The 20,256-nt window shown below is 33.7% G+C and overlaps 1 protein-coding gene and 1 long non-coding RNA gene across 6 annotated transcripts in view; both read right to left on the bottom strand.

Moving 5' to 3' along the window:
• Positions 1-20,256, bottom strand: part of znf804b (zinc finger protein 804B) — a 229,156-nt gene that overhangs the window by 158,757 nt on the left and 50,143 nt on the right. The gene's annotated exons all lie outside the window — the stretch shown is intronic.
• LOC147840311 (uncharacterized) lies at positions 11,983-14,979 on the bottom strand. 2 transcript variants are annotated; one of them, XR_015512361.1, is made up of 3 exons: positions 14,545-14,979; positions 13,106-14,471; positions 11,983-12,950 (listed from the first exon to the last, which is right to left on the bottom strand). It is a non-coding gene; the product is annotated as an uncharacterized LOC147840311 (long non-coding RNA). The 2 variants fall into 2 exon arrangements; XR_015512362.1 differs by having other exon boundaries at positions 11,983-12,933; positions 13,091-14,471; positions 14,545-14,796.

Genomic DNA, 20,256 nt, shown 5'->3' with positions numbered 1-20,256 from the left:
TGTTAAACATAATTTGGGAAATATTATATATATATATATATATATATATATATATATATATATATATATATATATATATATATATATATATATATATATTACAACATATCCACAGCACGTCCAGTCGAGGCTGCAGTGTTTATGTTTGATAAGAAGAGAAGTAAAGAATTAGACAGGGGTTAATAAGAGGCCAAACTAATTAATTACCTGTGTTTTCCTGTGAGTATTTTAATAGAATCTTTTCTTCATCATGCTGATCACTTAAGGATTAAGGCCATGCAACCCACTTAAAACACACACACACACACACAATAACTTTTTACAAGTATTGCTTCATTATGAGAAGAGCAGGGAATTGGGGAACTAAGAGCAAACAGACCAGCTGTATAAAAACTGCAGCCGTGCATTCAATCTCTGCAGGAGATCATAAATCCAAGTTATGATGAATGAAGGAGCTTAATAACGCAGTGTGAAGTGGGTAATGAGCGGCACTTCTAATCATATAGTTTATAATCAACAAACAAGCTGCAGACATTGAAGCGTCTGCTGAAACTTGTGTTACTGCAGTTCATCTGAGGGCAAATCTGGTTCATTTATGCAATTAACACAAACAGGAGATTTCCTAAGAGAGCACTCGAGTCTGCTTTCATTAGATCAATAGAGGCTCTCGTTTAGTTTGCTCACAGCTTTCATGTTGCATCTTTCTCTCAATCTTAAGTTTGATTTTTGTCAATATACTAGAATGTTCTGTTTGCTTTTAGTGTTGTCTAAGCAGAGAAGAGTAGCCATAATACATTTTTGCTATGATTAACAGAAGACAGAGTAAGTGTAATAGTTTCCAGTATATACTATAAAATATTCTTGAAAACCACTTTAAAAGAATCACTTATGACATAAACATTGAAAAACTATTTATAATAATTGTCATTTTATGCTCTAAATCACAAAACAACTGCAAAATTGTTGGTCAAAATAGCAAAAATTTACGATTTCAAATGTGTTTATATTCAATTTTAGACAACACAATACCACTTCAGAAGAAATAAACTTGGTGGAATATTTTTGTCATAACAAATGCAATCTTTACTATTAAGACGAATTGCAACTTTTCAAAATGAGAATATTTTTATTTGAAAACTGAAATAAATGTTATCAAACCTGCTTCAACTGGACCTCTTGTAGAGATATGTACACCAGTTTACCACTTATTAATCATTTAACATATACAAATCACACTGGTGTGATCAGTCCAGGCTGGTCTCTGGAGAGTATGATCACACTGGTTGGATTATATGCTATGTGATCAGTTGCTAAATCCAAATCTGCTTTCCCATTATGGTTCACACTGAGCTAGAGAAGGCAGAACATTTTTATTTGAAAACTGGAACAAATGTTATCAAACATTCATAGAATAAACAAATGTAGCACATTGCTTAAACATATACAGTGCTCAACTTAACTGAGCAAACCCATTTTGAAAATCAATATTTTTATCAATTTTTCAGTAAATATAGGCAATGTATTTTGGTGCATTTTAACAAAACAGATTTATTAAACAGATATATTTATTAAAATAATATTTTAGTCAAACATATTTAGCAACTGAAAAATAATACATTAAAATACAAGCAAAATATGACAAAAAAATTACAACCAACAAAATTTCAACATTTTTTTTTTTTGCTTTTTTTATGTTTCCTCTTTTTTTATTTGTATTTAATAGGGATGTAACGGTATTGTAAATACCGTCATACCGTAATATTAATTTTTTCCGATATTACCGTAGTCGCATGACTCGGTAAAACTATAGGTCTTCTGAGAAAATTTGCTCAGGTGAATGAAGCGAACGGGAGGTAGCGAAAACTACAATTCCCATCAGCCCATGCTTGACCATCATCCCTTGCGGTCTGTTGTCGCTACAGATCCAGTAATGCGGAAATGGAGTGTGCTGCTAGAAGCGGGAATGAAAAAGAGCTGGAAAACTCTAAAGCGGGTGTTGTCGCCGCGCGCGTACTGAATAGCGGTGTTGTCGCGCGAGTTCTTATCAGCTGTGTTGTCGCGCAAGTTCTTATCAGCTGTGTTGTCGCGCGCGTACTGAATAGCGGTGTTGTCGCGCGAGTTCTTATCAGCTGTGTTGTCGCGCGCATACTGAATAGCGGTGTTGTCAGCACACAGTTCAGATTGATGCAGACATGCGACCTCTATCTCACTCATGGTTTGTCCTCTCAAGTGGGGGAAAGACAATGCACAACGTTACCCACTGCTGTCAACCTGGGCCAAGTCATATCTCTCTTGTCCCAGAAACCTCAGTCCCAAATGAGAGGGTTTTTTCTGTTGCAGGGGACATTGTAAATACCCAGAGATACCAGCTATTACCAGATTATATTTATATGATAATTTTCCTTTAAACCCATCTCTATGTGAGTGAGTGATTAAATGTTGAATGTGATGAGTTTTCAACAATACTAAATTGAAACTTTATTTTTTTACATGGTTTAATATTTTTTTGTTATTAAAATTGAAGTTCCCGTTTCAAAGCTTACAGATAGATGGCTAATTTGTATGTCATTGACACTTTTGGCACTTTTTTGGAGTATTTTCATAAGTTTTGTTTTTTCCTGTAAATAATTCAATAAATACCGTACCGTGACATTCATACCGAGGTATTACCGTACCGTGAAATTCTGATACTGTTACATCCCTAGTATTTAATATTTTTTATAACTAAACAAATAAATTTGGGTGTACTAGATTTTTGGATTGTTATCGTAAGTTATTTTGTTACATAAGCTACAGATTTGGCTTTAAAACTGACTAATCTAGTGTATATGAACAAATATAATATCGTTTAACTTCCAATTAAATTAATAGATTTGTGAGGGGCATACTTATATATGTGAAACACTGTGTGTAATACATCCAGTAAAATAACTAGTCTTTGAATTAAAAGAAAGTTATTCGAAAGCTTTGAATGGCTTCCTAAACATCTAGATAAAATATAATTTGTATAATTCAAGAAGCCAAAAAACAAACATATATATATATATATATATATATATATATATATATATATATATATATATATATATATATATATATATATATATCCTTAGTTTAAATGAAACTGTGCACTATTTCTAATATTGCTATGCATATATTTATATTTATTCTAGACAACTGGCATATGATGCCATTTTATTTATTTAGTAAAGCCAATTTATTTATTTGTTGTTTTCAAAATGTAAGATTTTAGTTTTCCACATCCAAAATAAATGATCAAACAGGATTTTGCACAGATAGCAGATTGATGCAGTACTTAAACCAATGATTAGTGGCACTGTGTTTTTCTGGTGCTTGCTGTGACAATGCAATTACACTTCCCTACATGCACTAATAAGCAATGAAATATCTTCTGATATAAATGGGTTTACTCAGAACCACAAGTGCGATCATAAAAACAGTCGCTGTGAAGTAGCGTCCGCTTCCACTGGAGCAGTGAATGTTTGGGATTGCAAACTGAAGTTTGTTTTGGTGTCTGCAAGAAGGCAAAGGAAAGCATGAATAATTCTGTTATTAAGTAGCACCAGCTCTGTTTTGGGTGGTGAAAAACACAAAGAATGGGACTCTCAGACTGTCAGAGGGATATTATTTTGTTTCCGCTGTATTAAATTTACCCTGCTATACAGTCTTATCAGCTGAATTAAAATTAGCTTGCTTGCTGTACCATCTCTATGTTTCTCAGCTGTTGGCTTTTCTTTTTTGGTCCACGCACACATTCACAGACTCTCTCTGGAGAAATCTTCTAGTTCATCAAGTACATCGACAGCTGAATTGACAGTGACAGGTAGCATAACTCATATGAAAGCCTCTCTCTTCAGGTTTGTTTATTGCAGGTTACCATGTGGCTAAATGTCAGTTCACCCTGTCTGAAACATCTCCAGGCTTTAATTAGTGCTTTCAATGGATGGATTCTCCACAGCTTTGTGCTCAAAATTAGAGCTCCACAACAACAACATTATGCATGCCTTCACAATAACAGCACACACACACAAAACTGTGATCTACTATACAGTAATTCATCCTGACACACAAAAAGAGAATAAAGAGGCACAGATCTGAAGGAGTAAGTTGAGGAAGGATTTGCTCTGTCTGGGCAATAGTATCATTTATTATTTAATTTTGAATGCTCTGAATATTCCTATATTTTTAACTTTTAGATTACCACTGCTATTTAAAACTTAATTTTCATGAACAATAATAATCAAACACTTCAATTAATGAATTTTAAACTACATTGAGTTTTGAGAGTTTTTATATGATTTGATAATTATATTAAATATATTGATATTAATGTAATAACATTCAAAAGACTGTTCAAACTTTCTTGCTTTCTCTGGATGTCCTTGATTTATTAGGTGTGGCTTTGGGTAAAATGTATATAATTGTTTTGTTCAAAGGTCTGTTATGTAATCCAAAAAAAAAATAAAAATTGTTTCCAGAAAATGAGAATTGATCACAAAAACAAATGTTTTTGTTTGTTTTGATTGAAATAAGCCTTGTTTCTCTTGTGGGAACAATATATATTATTTTATGTTAAAAAATAATCTCTAAATTACATTTTTATTTTAAATTATGAAGGAATGTCGTTGAATTTAATAGAATTTTTTTTACAAATTTTAGACAAACTGTAAAAAAATACAATTATCTCATGCATTTTGAAATAAAACTGTCGAGAATAAAAACAAAATAAAGCCCTGACCTTGTTTCCATTGTGGTCCTCGCTGACAAAAACAAAGTATGGCTGCAAAATAAAGTTAATGCATAAAACAAACAGTACCTCCACACTTTAAAACAGGAACAAAATTATCCCCAAAAACATTAATTAATTCATTTTCTTTTCAGCTTAGTCCCTCTTTTAATCAGGGGTCACCATAGTGGAATGAACCGCCAACTTATCCAGCATATGTTTTACGCAGCGGATGCCTTTCCAGCTGTAACCCCATTCACAATAAAATAACATATAAAATAAAACATAATCCACCATGCAAACGAATTATCCTCATCAAACAACCATCTTTTAATCGCATTTTCTAACCTCCTAAAGTCTTTTATTTCCTTGATCAATTTTGGTAATTTTTTTCCACATGATTGCACTTATATATAAAAACATATTTCCCCACTAGACTTCTAAATTAAATAAATAATAAAATCCCAACCTCTAGAACTATATGAATGCTGTTGCCTCACCATTTTAAAATAGTTAAATAATTTACGTATCATTCCCCGTTTCAAAAAAAAACTTTTTACTAACAGTTAACATACTTAATTCTTTTTTAAAAAATCATTAGTTTACAAAATAATAATGATATATTTTTTTTATAAAATAATGAAAAATAATGAATAAAACACACATAATTATAAATGATAAATCCAAAGAAATGCATATCAGTATTTTCAGTGACTTTTTTTCCATAGATAATTTTTGTTAAATCAGATAATTGTCAATGGATATAATATAAACACAAATATGCACAAAAATATTAGCTTAAATAGTTTTTTGCCATTTCATATGTATAATATGTATTGACATTATAGGCAATTCATATATATATTTTAGGTATTGCTTACATTTGTCAATTTAATATACAGTACATACAGTACCCGTTCAGGAAGCCTTGTCAACTTTGTCAGTTCACACTGCAGCAATTCTGAAGTGGTTAACCTGTCATGTTTACCTTTTTCATAGGGGTCAGTGCACTGCATTCTGGGGAACTCATGACAGGTAGGCTATAACAGCCTTTCATTCCTGCTGGTTACGGTTATCACCCACATAAAAACACACGCACACATATACACACACACACACACACAAACACACTTCTCTCATTCTGTCATCGTAGAGACTTTCCACATATTCCATTTTGTACTTGTACACTTTCAAGTTATTCAATGTGTCTATTCCCCATGTCAAACGTTAGCTGATCCACACAATTTTAGTTCTTACATTCTTTTGTGGACAATTGCTCCTCACTCACCTTAACCATTATGCGTCTCTCATTCTTTTCCAATCATTTAATACAAAAACAAACTTCACTTCTGGCAGCTGTATTCCCTATGACAACAGATCCACTCTAGCAACTAATAACTGTTTCAACTACTGTAATAACCAACCTACCAATAGCCATTATGCCAAGAAAAGCTTTTTACACAACACAAGAACACTACACTTCAAACATATAAACACAATAAAAGCTTATTTCTCACAATCATGTGCATGAAGTTCAACAGGTGGCAAACAAATTTAAAATAACACCTGAAATATGGTTCAAAACCAGTGGTGTAGTCGCGCTATACGCAAGTATACTCCATATGCTTACTTTTTTCCATGAGCTGTTCGAGAAGTATGACTTCTGTGAATCAATAATTGCGTATACCCTCGGTATACTCAGTTGTTCTGCTGATTAGGCTTCACTAATTTATTTGTATTTACATCTACTGTAAATGTGTACCAAATGTAACTTTCGCCATTCCCCACCCCCTGACAACCGCAGCAGCTATGAGAAATTTTTGTGAGAGTTTTTGGAAAACCACAGCAAGTCAGCTGAATGATGTCTCGCTGAAACATTCAGTAAAAATTATAAAACAGCATGGGTGTCGCTTTAGACCCCTATATTTCTATTTAGTCCTCTTAAAAGGTTTGCGATTAGCTCATGAACTGTACACTACTAAAGTATCACGACAGTCTCTTAAATTTTATTTGAAAAAGGCAGCAGACTTCCGCTGCTCTGTTTTCAACTTGTTTTTCATTTAATCAGCAAACCACAGCTGAAAAGAGTGAGAGCATGTGTGTGTTTATCGATAGATTGTTATATAATATCTGCATATTTGCAGTTCTTTATTACAGAAACATTTGTATCTTTTGTACCCCAATGGGTGATGGAGGAGCAATCAGGGTTGCCCATTTACCGTTCCCTCAGCGCTCCACTCATCATCACAGCGAAAATGCAGCTCTGAAAGAACATTTAGCTATTTTTATTTTAAAATATAAATGTTCTGTCAACTCGTGGCATAAACGGCTCAAAAAAATGTATATATTAAAGAAAATTTGTGTGTGCAAATGCAAATTTTATTTAAACTTAATATAAATTTTACTTGACAAGTTAAAAAAATATTTGAATGCAATATTCTAATATATAAGTATAAATAATTATAATTCATAAATAACAACAAGACAATGTTTTTAGACTGAAAAGCTTTAATTTGGAGCAAAAGCAGACTCTGTGGGACTCTAGGACTATATATAGGCCTATAGAGAGTTTATCACAGCTAATTGGTCTCAGCAAACAATTTAGTGTTTTATAGACATCTACAATAAATGTAGACAGCTTGGCTAAAACAAGGCTAAACTTAGGCTGTCAGTGAAAATCTAATAGACATCTAAGTATAGCCCAAAACTAGACTATTCATCAAATAGACAGACTATACAGACTTTATATATGTAGCCATTCATTTGTTTATTTGATTACTAGTCTAGTTTTGGCCTATACTTAGATGTCTATTAGATTTTTACTGCCAGACCAAATTTAGTCTTGTTTTAGCCAAGATGATTATGTTTAGAAGTCTAGACATCCTTTAAAAACAAAAAAAATGCTTGATGGGGTCCATTTTGGGTTTCTTTAACCCAGAATGAAGCCTGCTTCGGCGCAGGTTAGCCATGTAGTAGTGTACATTACTGTGACTTTGAAACCCAATCAAAACCAATCAACCTTCTTAAGCTAAAACTCACGGTTTGTTCAAACTAAACACAAACTTATCTGGGCAAAAACCCAAGCCTGCTTTATGCAACAGGCCTCTGGCTTGTATTGTCTGGACCCAAACAGAAAATATTTAAATTTAGACATTTAGCCCTGATTTATTGCATGTACACTGATGTGATAGTATTTTTATCAATAGAGTCTTATAAAATGTGTAAAGGACTCAAAATGAGCTGCAAAAAATGTTTGGTGTAACTTTTTTGTAACATGACCAATAATGCGGTTTTGAAATATACTTTAACAGGAACAACCTCAATTATGGATCACCACCCACAGTTCTATGTCACATTACGTTGCGTTAAATGATTTTATTTAAAATCTCAATAGTTGTGTACCAGTAAGTGATGGGGAGCGCTGAATGGATCACCTCCACGTTAACTCAGGAAAACCAATGGACTGAATGAATAAGCTATATGTAAACATCCGCAATGTTTATTTTACAAATGTTAGACAATTACAAAAAAATATTTAGTCTGTTTTATCTGCAATAAATAAAGCAAAAACTATGCAGACTAGTTGTAACAGTTGTAACGGGCTTTCATTTCTTTGTTTTTGACCCGAATACAAGAGCCAATCCAAGTCTGTTTGAGATGCAAACGGCCCGTCTTGAATGCAGATGAGAAACACAGCTGTATTCAACCTCTAACCATATTTGTGGCAGATATACAAGACTGAGTGAACTTTAGGATTGGAAAACTATAAAATACACAGCTATGTGAATATACACTGTAATGTGAATAATGATATCATGCATCTACATTTAAAATAATGAACGTGTGTCCAAAAATGGTGCAATGCGAACCCCTATGAGTATGTTTTAATCAAACCAAACCTGTTGTGATCACAGGCTTAAACAGCATGTTACGTCCTTGACTGATCAATAGGCTCAGGTTTTTGGAAAAAACAGCATGACTGAAACTGACTGAAAAGATCATTTAAATTAAATACTTGCTCACCTTGTTTATCAACACCACATTCTTTTCTCACATTAAGCCAATCATTGACCATTGTTCCCCAGTAAAGATTTTTCTTGGAAAGAGCAAAAATGAGGCACCTAAGAGACACATGTGAGACACCCCCCCTCCCCCTTTTCTCTCCTCTAGACCCATTTAGAAACACTTACAGGCCATTAACAATCATTTCCTCTGATTAGAATGGCCTTTGAGTGCCTGGACAAATTGCTTTCAAACACGTTCAAAAATCCTCAAGCCATTTAGACCGCATGTTTGCCGGTACCCAGCAAGACCCATTCTGTCATTCGCTCTGCCTCTCGCAGCCCTGTTAAAACAGCATGAGGCTGAGATACTTTGAGCTGCGTCAGCCTTAGGCGCTCGCTCTTTCTTTCCCCTTCCATCTTCCGCCTCACCTTTCTTTTAATTCATTGCATAATTACAGTAAGTGAGGGCCATTAATGAACATCCAATTCTGCCTACGGTTTAAAAACAATGTGGATTCTCGTCTATTGTTACTTCCTCCCACGCTATGTCAGGATTTCTTTTTTTTTTTCGGATTAAAAGAAATGAGACCGGAGGCCCTGCTACAGTATGTGCCGCTGTGAGCCTGCGAATGCAGGATGACCTCCTTGATTAATTAGGCTCTCATAAAGCATTTAATCAGCTAATCTGGCAAATTAGCGTTGCAGAAATGACCCACAAATGTGTTTAAGTGAAAAGGGTCCATAACTGAAGTCTATGCGCTTGGCTTGCACACTTTTGTTTGTATTTTTCTGCACCGCAAGCTGAAAGGAGAGAGTGATTCATTAGCCTTCTTGTGTGATTAGAGTTCCCCGGCCGTGTTAACGTCAGGACCCCAACACAAAGAGTTTCAGACAGGCAAACTCAGAGGACGGCTGTGGATGGGCCTGGGGCTGAATATTAAACGGTGCCTGCTACACTCCATTAGCACAGCAACAGTGCTAGCACTCCTCAGAAAGAGCTGAGCTAAGTACACCAGTAGCCACTCATTAGCACAATGACCGGAATCATTAGTAAGCCATTTGCAATGAGAGACAGAGAGAAAAAGAATACAGTATATAAAATTAACCTTTAAACATTGTATGATGCTTACATTATATGTATGTTCTAAAGCACTAAAGCAAATAAACATCTGAAATGAGATATCACAACAGGTAAACTTAGTAAAGTCAAGAGTTTAAGTTCTTTTGTCAGTGAAGCTTCAAGTAATTAGCTAAAAGAATATGTATGAGCAATATCACACGAGTATTAGCGCAATAAGGCCTTAGTGTCCAACCAGCAATGATTTATAGCCATATCGCACAGCTACGAGTGTGATATTGCATTTATACAACAGTTTGACAGCATAATCGTGTAGACAAAAAAGAAATTCAAGCACAGAGTCTAAAAATCTACTACTTTGTTCCACCATTCCTTTACATCTGCAGCTGACATCAGAACAGCAGAAACTGTTGCTATTTCACCAACGTGACTTTAAAGCTAGTGCTTGAATGATTCTCTAGAGTAATATCTAAAGTGATCACAAAACAGGTGATTGCGCTCACATTTTAAGATTATAATGCTGAAAGGCATGTAATGCCGTCAGTCTAGAGACATTTCCCAGTATTTCTTTGTTACAATCAGGAGATTACAATAATTATGAAAAAAATCCAAAGCAGCTCAAACACTAACAGATTATTGTTGCGTTTGCGATAATCGCTAAACACTTGGAAGCATTTCTGCTTTCTTTCTTTTTACTGGACTAGTCTGCAGTAACAAACAGGAGACTCATTAAAAACAAACCGATGACAAAGTTATCAAAAAGTAACTCAGATTTATACAAAGAGTGGCCAAAACAAATTACACACATTCGTGATATGCGAGTTCAATCTCACACTCAATACTCCACAATTACTGTGGTATAAATACAGCTCTATAAAAGAGAGAGATCGACTTAGAATGTCACTCACCAATTTTAAAGTATTTTGATCAGCTATAGTTTGAGCTGTAGTTTGAAAATACACCTATGTTTCCTCCACTAAAGGCTTATTATGTGGTCTCTGTCACCATCTTGTGAATGGACAACGTCAATCCATCTTTGCTCTACTCAATGACAGGCTGATGAATGCTAACGCGCCGTATCTTAGAAATTATAAATAAGGTACTATCCTTATAAAGCCACTATCCTTATCCTATAGGCACTATCCTTATAAATAAACTGCATAGTTGCAATCTAAACAACTACATACCGAAAAAAAAACTTAAAAGTACAGTATGTTGTCCAACAGCAGCAATATTTGTCAAACTGTACAGTGTCCTCTGCTAGTTTTTGTATGTGGGTGGAGTAATACATTAGGGTAAAGAGTTAAAAGGCTATAAGAGTGCTGTTATTTTATTTGCAGAATATCGCTCAGCTATCAGCCAATCAGATTCAAGAACCAGACAGAACTGTTGTATAAATATAAATCTATATATTAGGGCTGCATGATATTGGAAAAATCTAACATTGCCATATTTTGTTATTCTACGATAAACATTGCAATATGAATATAATTTCACCAGATGAATTGAATGTCTCTATTTGGAAAGAATGAATACTTTTAGACTGATTGGGATGATTCTATAGAGAAGTGCATCTGCATACAATATGATAAACCATCTACAATCATAGATAAATACAAATAAAATAGATACAATTGAAATAATGTTTTGTCATTTAGTCAAATTGTACAATAACTACATGTCAGGTACAATAACTGATTAATCAGGTACAATAACTGATTAATAAAAATTATTCAATAAAATCTATCATTATTAAAAGTTACAAACGTACAAAAATCCTTATACAGTCACTGGATTCAAAAACACAAAAATTATAATATATACAGACTCAAGATTCTATATCCTGTGATTTGTCTACTGCGAATGATCACATTGGAAAAATCAAATTGAAGCTGAACCGATATATTGTGCAGCCCTAACATATATATTTATATATATATATATATATAAAACACACACACACACACACACACACCAAAAATATAAGGGCAAAGTAAGTGACATTTAAGCCAAAAATTACTACATAATCCGCTTATTAATATACGCCTGTGTCATGTGCACTTGGACAACTGCCTCTTCATATGAAAGCCCAACGGGGCCAACAGAAACTTAGGAGCACCTGCTCATTTTTGTTAATTAATTTTTTTTTATTTGGTACAGTGTCAAAATGCAAGTTGTGGCATCGCAGATAACAGTTTCTTTGGCAGCTCTTAACTAGAAAGCACAGACAGGCATTATATAAGTAAGTTGGCAGCGGTTCAGATGAATTCAAAAGCTAATATGCGAGTAGCTGGAATAACAAACTACATAATCCATTTCTGCAGACTAGCAATGAAATATTAGGTAGCTGGTGGTTTTCTGAATAGCCTGACATTTCCTGACCTTATGGCTCATAAGACATTAAAAGTCATCCAACTAGTCAAGAAATGATGACCCCTAGATATCTTTATTTCATTACAATCCAAAGTATTGCTCTGGTAGCAGATATTATAGTACAATAATGCAAAACTACGTAAAAGAAAAAATCTAGATGCATATTTTACAGTTATTTACTTCATTTTATATTTCATTATGAGGTTTAAATACTGAATTTAGTGACATTTTAAGCACTAATTTTAGTTGGATTAGCTTGTCAGATGGTCATCACACTTTTTGATGTATTAAAAATATTTCCAACAGATTTAGAATAAAGAATTATGAAGAAAAAAAATCTTATTTTTAAAATACAAATTTATTACATTTAGGAAAAAAATAAATATGTTAAAGTTTTAAATTAAAAACTGTAGCCTTTTCCCTATTGTTATTTAATACGCAAATAACTAACTGAGCAGCACATTCTACGTTATTCAGTCACAATTTCGCCTTTTGAATATTGAACATTATAATAATAACAGTAATAATAATAAATGTAAACAATTAACTTAATTTTTCTAGCCTTGTAAAAAGTACATTTAAAAATTCATAAATGTATGAATTTATGAATATAAAATTCATAATTTTATGAATATGCTACTGTTTCTGAGCCTTGTACAATTTTAGAGCCTTTCTGAATGGATGAATGAATAAGTGGTTTTCCACTAAGGCAGGGGTCACCAATCCTGGTCCTGGAGGGCCGGTGTCCCTGCAGGGTTTAGCTCCATCTTGCCTCAACACACCTGCCTGGATGTTTCAAGTATACCCAGTAAGACCTTGATTAGCTTGTTCAGGTGTGTTTGATTAGGGTTGAAGCTAAAATCTGCAGGACACCAGCCCTCCAGGAACAAGTTTGGTGACCACTGCACTAAGGCAACCCTTGTGCTGAAATATAATTGGCTGAACTGGCATTGGGTGGGTTAAGAACCAAAACAAAGACAGCCATTCCAGCATGTAACTCACATTTTCCAAGCAGAATATCTGACTTCAGCATTGTTCTTCAAATAAACAAGAATATTCACTTAGCATGTTTCTTAAATATCTGCAAACATATTTTAATCTTATTATGCTTTAGAAGAGTCAAAAACTTGCAAACAGCACCTTTAATTAAAGCCAAAACAAACCGCTAAGCCCCTTCACTCCAATGCAAAAGCTGCAATGCTTTAGCACTAATTAAAACTTGTAGACTCTGCATAAATAGTACATTTGTGTCTTGCTCATGCAGGCAGACACATCAACATATGCCTCTTCAATGGGATGCATGTTTTAAAAATGCGAAGGGAGATGGCAGTTTGGAGATGCAAACAGGGTCCCTGCTGCATCTCCACATCAAACATCCACACAGCATCATGGGCGGAGTAAAGCCGAATAACCCAGATACTGAGCCACTTTAGCATAAGATCTGCTTGGAGCCTCTCCATAAAGTGAAGATGGAGCCCCATTAGATGGCACTGGGTGAACCACAGGGCATTGGAACAGGTGTTGACTGCTGTAGCGGAAACCTGCTTCAAATAAGTACTTTGGGGCAACTCACTGAGAATGAGAAATTCGTCCAGTGAGATAAACAGGAAACTTAATGATGGGGAACATTTCTATGAGGTTTAGCGTTGGTTTTAAAAAATACACTACGGGAAACAATAGAAGGATTCAGCTTTTATGAGCACTGAATGTCCCATTTATTGCAACACGTGCTTTTTTGGAGAAGAGAGAACTTGGGCTAACCTCTCGAAGCCCTTACAGAAAAACTACATTAGCGGCACACATGCTTCACATGTTGAAACACACGTTCAAGTTCAATTTATTTATATAGCACATTTCCAACTGCCACAAGGCTGCACAAAGTACTTTACAGAGAGAAAATAAACTAACGCATTTTTTGGAGCATGACACTTCTGCTTGTACATGTGTAATGACAATAACGTTGAATCTAATCTAATGTGAAACATGCATGAAAAAGGTGATCCTGTTATTAAAAATTTCATATGAACAAGCTCCAAAAGCACACATCTCGTGTGTTTCAACTGTATTCCACTTGTGTTTCTCATTGAATTTTAACAAGGGAAGCTCATGTGACACTCGTGTGATTTTTTTAATGTAGGTAGGGCTGAGCGATTAATCGAAATCGAATCACAGTTGCTATTTGAAACATACCAATTAGTTGATCGCAAGAGACTGTGATATGACATATATATGTATTCTTTAATTTCCCCAGCCCAGAGCAAATGTGGGACTGCCGTCTGTGTGTGACAGTCTTACTAAAGCCAACTGAGTAAGCACACTTAATTAGAATTGCACAACTAAACTATGTAGAATGTCCACATGAAAAAACAAAAACAAACAAACAGGTGAGCGTGGACAAGTGGGATGATGGCGTCTGCCGCTTCAGTAGCATTAATAGATGAATAATATCAAAGAAAAACAGGATATCGTAATATGGGATTTTTTTGGCTTCAAAGTCACAGACACAGAACAAAAACAGGAAATTTGTAAAAAAGTATTATTACAGCATAATGAAATACAACAACCAGCACCAAAAAATGCAACACTGATGGCTATATAAGGGGTGTCTTTTTAAAAAGTGAAAGTATTGCCATTGACAATCAATCTGTATTCTGTGTGTGTGTTCTGTATTTTTATAATTTTTTTTTTTTGTTCGTATAATAAGCTACACTACACTCTCTAATTTGAGTTCAATTTGTATATTGAAAAGTACGGTCATTTTATATGTGTTCACAGTTTGCTTTTGAGAAAAATTAGTGTTTAATTTCTGTATATTTTCAGAAAAAAAAATATTTTAGTTAATATCTTTTCAGTTCCTTTTGTTTTTTTTTCTGACACTCACTGGATTTTAGCGTAATAAGACCAATTCAATAAGAAACAGATTATTAAGTTGAAGCTTGAATACAAAATTAAATCAAATCAAAAACACAATATGTCAAAAAAATAAAGAAATGAATAAAAATCGCATTTAGATATTTTTCGCAAATCGCACAGCCCTAAATGTAGGCATTAAAGAATACAAAATGTAATACACACCTATAAATGATAATTAATGCATCTCTGTTATGATGAGCATGTTTTTATTTCTGAAATTTATTTCATTTTTTATAATTAGTGTTGAGTTCAGATGAAACAAAAATCTATTAAAATAATGTATGAAATAAAATGATTTCTTAATTCTTAAGTTGGCTTTAGGGCAGCACAACATACCAAAAATGAATCATAACAATAGTATATTCAGTATCTGCGTTAATTTTAGGTGCCAGGCATTTGCATGTTGCATGAATAGACTGTTTATCCAAATCTGGCTAATCCGTTCTTCATACATGGATTACTCAGTTAGCTGGATTTGGTTATTGATGATTTGACACGATCCAGGATCGTTTCGTTCTTCAAAACTGATCCAAGAGTTGTCATAGCAATAGCTCTGGTAGCTCAAACCTGGTCAGGTTCATTTCATATAAACAGGATTAGATCGGGTCAGTTCAAGCAATGAAAATACAGAAAGAATGTACCGAATTCTAATATTTTCTTACAGAAAATAGTAAATATTTTTTAACTCTATATATATATATATATATATATATATATATATATATATATATATATATATATATATATATATATATATATATATATATATATGTATATATATATATATATATATATATATATACCCCCGAATATTAATTAAGCACCCCCGAAATGAAAGCACAAACACTGCCACTTGGTGGTGCAAATAGAAAACTTATTGATATGAACTTTTTAGATCAATTTAGTACAATTTGTGTTTGATAGACATGCACAATGTTACTTTTTTAAAAGCAATAATACATTTATGCAGTCATAAACATGTTTTGACAGTTAATATGACGGTGATTTGATGCTTCACAAGTTGCAGACACCTTTCCAAATATCAAAATGCTTTTGTAAACATCCAGTTATTCTTTACATCAATTAAAAAAACCAGCTACTATAATACTACTATGGCTACTTTAATAAGGAAAATCCACTTTAACTTTAAAACTAAATAAATTGCTCGACACATGAAAGGGCCAAGCATGCAGCCAACAACAAGGTGTAAAGGTATTGCGTATCATATTTAACAAATCGTTTACTAAGAATTTTATCTAATTTAGCTCACATGGATAAGTGAATATTAATCAGATGATGTTATTACGATACTGTGCCGTAAGCCAATTGTTGCATTGCTGATCATGATTTCGAGGATTGATAGATCAGTCCTTCACAACACACACAGTGATCTCAGATAAGTTTATCCAGACATTTTATTCTGATTTACGAACTTGTTTGAAGAACCAAATTAGCTAGAGATCAGTTATCAAGATAAGAATCTGCCAAATCATCTTAGATCATTTAAGCGAGCTACGAAGAACAGACCACAGATGTTGCTTTACTATCTTTATGGAGTACCCACCTCTCCAGCAGGTGCTGTTATGTCATTGGCTAAACTGGCCCAAATGTGAACAATGAGCCTCAGAGCAGAGAACTGAAAATAAATACTAACGGCGGGAGTAGAGATAAGCAAGGAAAATGACAACAGCCAACAAGAATCGGGATATGTCCCAAGGTTTTCAGTCATTCAAAGTGTTCTATAATCTATTTTTTTGCATCTCGACATAGCATGTTTTTAAGGTGAATTAGATTAAATTATGTCAAAAAGATCTATTGTCTGTTTTTTTAGTATGAGCATTACATAAAAAATAGTTAATACAGCATTTCTCTAAGGCAGAGATGCCTAAACTAGAGGCCTATTTTAATAGAGATTGTCATTTCTACTTTAAAATAATCTTTTTGTTTGTTTGTTTGTTTAATTGCTGAGCTACAGTACCAAAAAGCCAACTGAAATGAAATTTCATTTGAATGCTAATTGTAAATACGTAAATAAATACTTGATATAAATACTAAAAAAGGTAAATACTGTCACTCAACGGATAGAGGACAATGCAGAAGACATCTGTGAGCAAATCAAGGCAAAATCTGGTGTAGCGTAACTCCATTCTGTTCGTTATAAAAACGTAAAACAAATGTAAACTGCATTAGTTAATACAAAGTAATTTTCTAGTAGTTTTCTAGTTATTTTTAAATGCTATTAAATAAATTGGGAAGTACCCATGGCAGCTATATTTACCTTCGGCGCACTAGCCCCAATCTAGTTTGGTTTCTAGCCCTTCATAAGAAAAAGTTTTAGCATTCCCGCTCTAGGGAAATGTTATGCTGCAAGAAATACCATTACTGCAAAACTCAACAACAATATGGCACACCATATATGTTCCCATTGTGCAGGTATAAACAGTGTGGAATAGTCATTTCAAATTGTAATAATGTACCAAAATATTTCATTTTATACTGTATAGTTAATCAAATAAATGCATAAATGGAAACCTAAAATACTTTTAATAATAAAAAAAAATCATAACAAACCCAAGTAAATAATAGATTATATGTCAATTGGCTTTTATTTCAAAAACCTTTTTTCTATGAATGAATTTTTCATCATTATCATTATAATATTTCATTTTTTTCATGAATATGTAAGATAGAAATGCATACTTAATTTGCAATGCAATATTTGACAGCTTATATTTGAAAACATCAACTGTCCATTATATAAATATGGTACATAGGGTCAGCAATCATATAATTATTACCTTCTATAGCAATGCTAAATAAATGTAATAATAAATATCATGCAATAACAATAAAGAAATAAACATAAAATATTAACAAGTTAATAATAAAAAAATTGTGTTGATAAATATTATAAGGTTTAATGGACAATATTCTATGCTGCATAACAATCAAACTTCACACCAGTGAGGTGCCCTCTAGTGCTGAGCTAGAGAACAACCAGAGCATGTCATGCCTGTTTTGATGTACAATTTCTATATAAATATTGGAATTACCACCAATAAATATTTCCCCATAACAGGCAGCACTTCATATTAATAAACCTAAGTGTCTCTTATGTTAAATGAGAACATTCCAAACAAAGCTTTCTTCTGGCCAGAAAAGCTTCTTATTTCCCTTCACAAAGCGCTGTGTCAGAGTTGACAGTTAAAATAAAAGACCACCTAAATGTTGCATATATAGTGACCACATTACCAATATGCCCATGTTTAAATGATTTATTGCATATCTGACATTTTGGGATCAAATCACTGCAACATATGCAAACGATTATTAATGTGGATGTGATGTAAGACAATAGAGGCTGTCAGTCATTGCGGCTGAGAAACTCGAGCATGTCATTTTGCAATCTGTGTGCATATGAGTATGTGCCTGACTCTTTCTTTCTCTCTCTCTTTATGTGTGTGTGTGTCCTCCTCGTGCTTTGAGTCAGAGTGAACATGGCACTCTGATTTAAGCTGGAGCAAATGCACCCTTCACAACAGCTGCTCTGAAATTACCCATCAAAACCATCACCACTGAGCCCAGCTTCTTCCCAATCAGCCTGCACTGTCTGTCCATCCCGTGGGACGGGCCAAATGGAAAATGGACACACTCACACGCTGGGTTTCCATGTTTTATTGCGTCTCAAATATGCCATAGATATGATGGATTTTATAATGCACAATCTGTATATTCTTCTGTGCCATAAATTCTTCTAAACACAGCCCTCAGAGAAAGCCTTTTGAATTTTTACATTAAATTTATGTTCTTGCAATGCAGGCAATACCTGAAACACACACACACAATCACTTTTTCAAGTTACAAAGTACACACTTCAGGGTGCTCAGAAAGTTTTCCTTTTTTTTTTTTTTAAGTTGTATGTAAAGATGACAATGTTGTCAAAATTTTTCATATTCACACATCAATTAAAATAACAATTAAAATTATGTGTGACAGGCCAGAAGCTAAAAAAAAGTCAAAAACACAATACACCTGCACACATATGGTCCGTGGTTGGTTCACGCATTCCTGTAGACTGAAAACATTCCAGATAGCTTAGAATTTGGCTCGGAAAACATGTCTGAAATGCCACCCATAGTTGGACATTTAACCTTAAACTTGGGAGTAGCAGAAAAACCCAGACCTCAGTGAGAAGTAGCTTCATTTTGTTAGTTTAAGTAAGCGATTTGTGCCATTTCTTTTTTGAACCCAATAAATGTCACAAGAATAAATATGCTATTAGTGACTACGATTTCATGGACATCAGTAAGGGAATTATTTGCCTTAATCTGATTAAGACAATAATGATTACGTTGTTTATTTGAATTACTTTTTAAATGCTCCCAATTATGATCCCGTTTTACATGTTATAGCATAAAGATAGATTAACATTATTGCGTCACCACGCTGTCCACGTTTCCTCCAGAGTTTAATGTAATTTGGGGTGTTTCATTGTTAATTTTTTAGCTTTAACTACAGTTCGGCAGTTTCACTTCCATTTAGGAACAGTTAATGCATATCTCCCGTGACAAACTGAATTATTAAATGCGATTTTGAATTAAGGGGTTGGTGAAGAGTCGTTTAAAATAAAATTTGATACCACTCCCAGAATGGGAGAACAAAAACCCTCTGCATTTCATCGTGCAGTTGAGTGTTCTGCTTTACTGACTCAATAGGTGCAGAGAATAGAGTCAAACAGCCTTGTGTGCATATATCCTGCTGCAAAAGGCAGTGAAAGTCTGACATGATGTTAATAGTTTAAGATGTTTGCATGTCTGCACTGCACTTTAAAAATGCAACTAAAATCGACATTCTGTTTAGTTTGATTATGATCTTAATCGGATTAAATTAATCAAAATTCGCTGTTTAGATAGTGGACTCTTAATCAGAATATTGTCTTAATCATATTTGAATCAGATTACTGGTGTCCATGTTAACATATTCAGTGTATCGTATGATGAATATTTTAATGTGATGCAATTGACCCTAATTTGCTTCAGAAGTGCTGTTGTGATGAAATGCTCATAATGTCACCAGTGTAAATTTTTTTGTTCCACAAGATTACATTATCTTTTCAAAAATGTGCACTTTTACATGATACA

Source organism: Danio rerio, chromosome 16 (assembly GCF_052040795.2).
Source record: "Danio rerio strain M-AB ecotype USA chromosome 16, GRCz13ab, whole genome shotgun sequence".
NCBI classification, from domain to species: Eukaryota; Metazoa; Chordata; class Actinopteri; order Cypriniformes; family Danionidae; genus Danio; species Danio rerio.
Note: the sequence above shows the minus strand (reverse complement) of the source record. Positions and strands in the feature narration are given on the sequence as shown.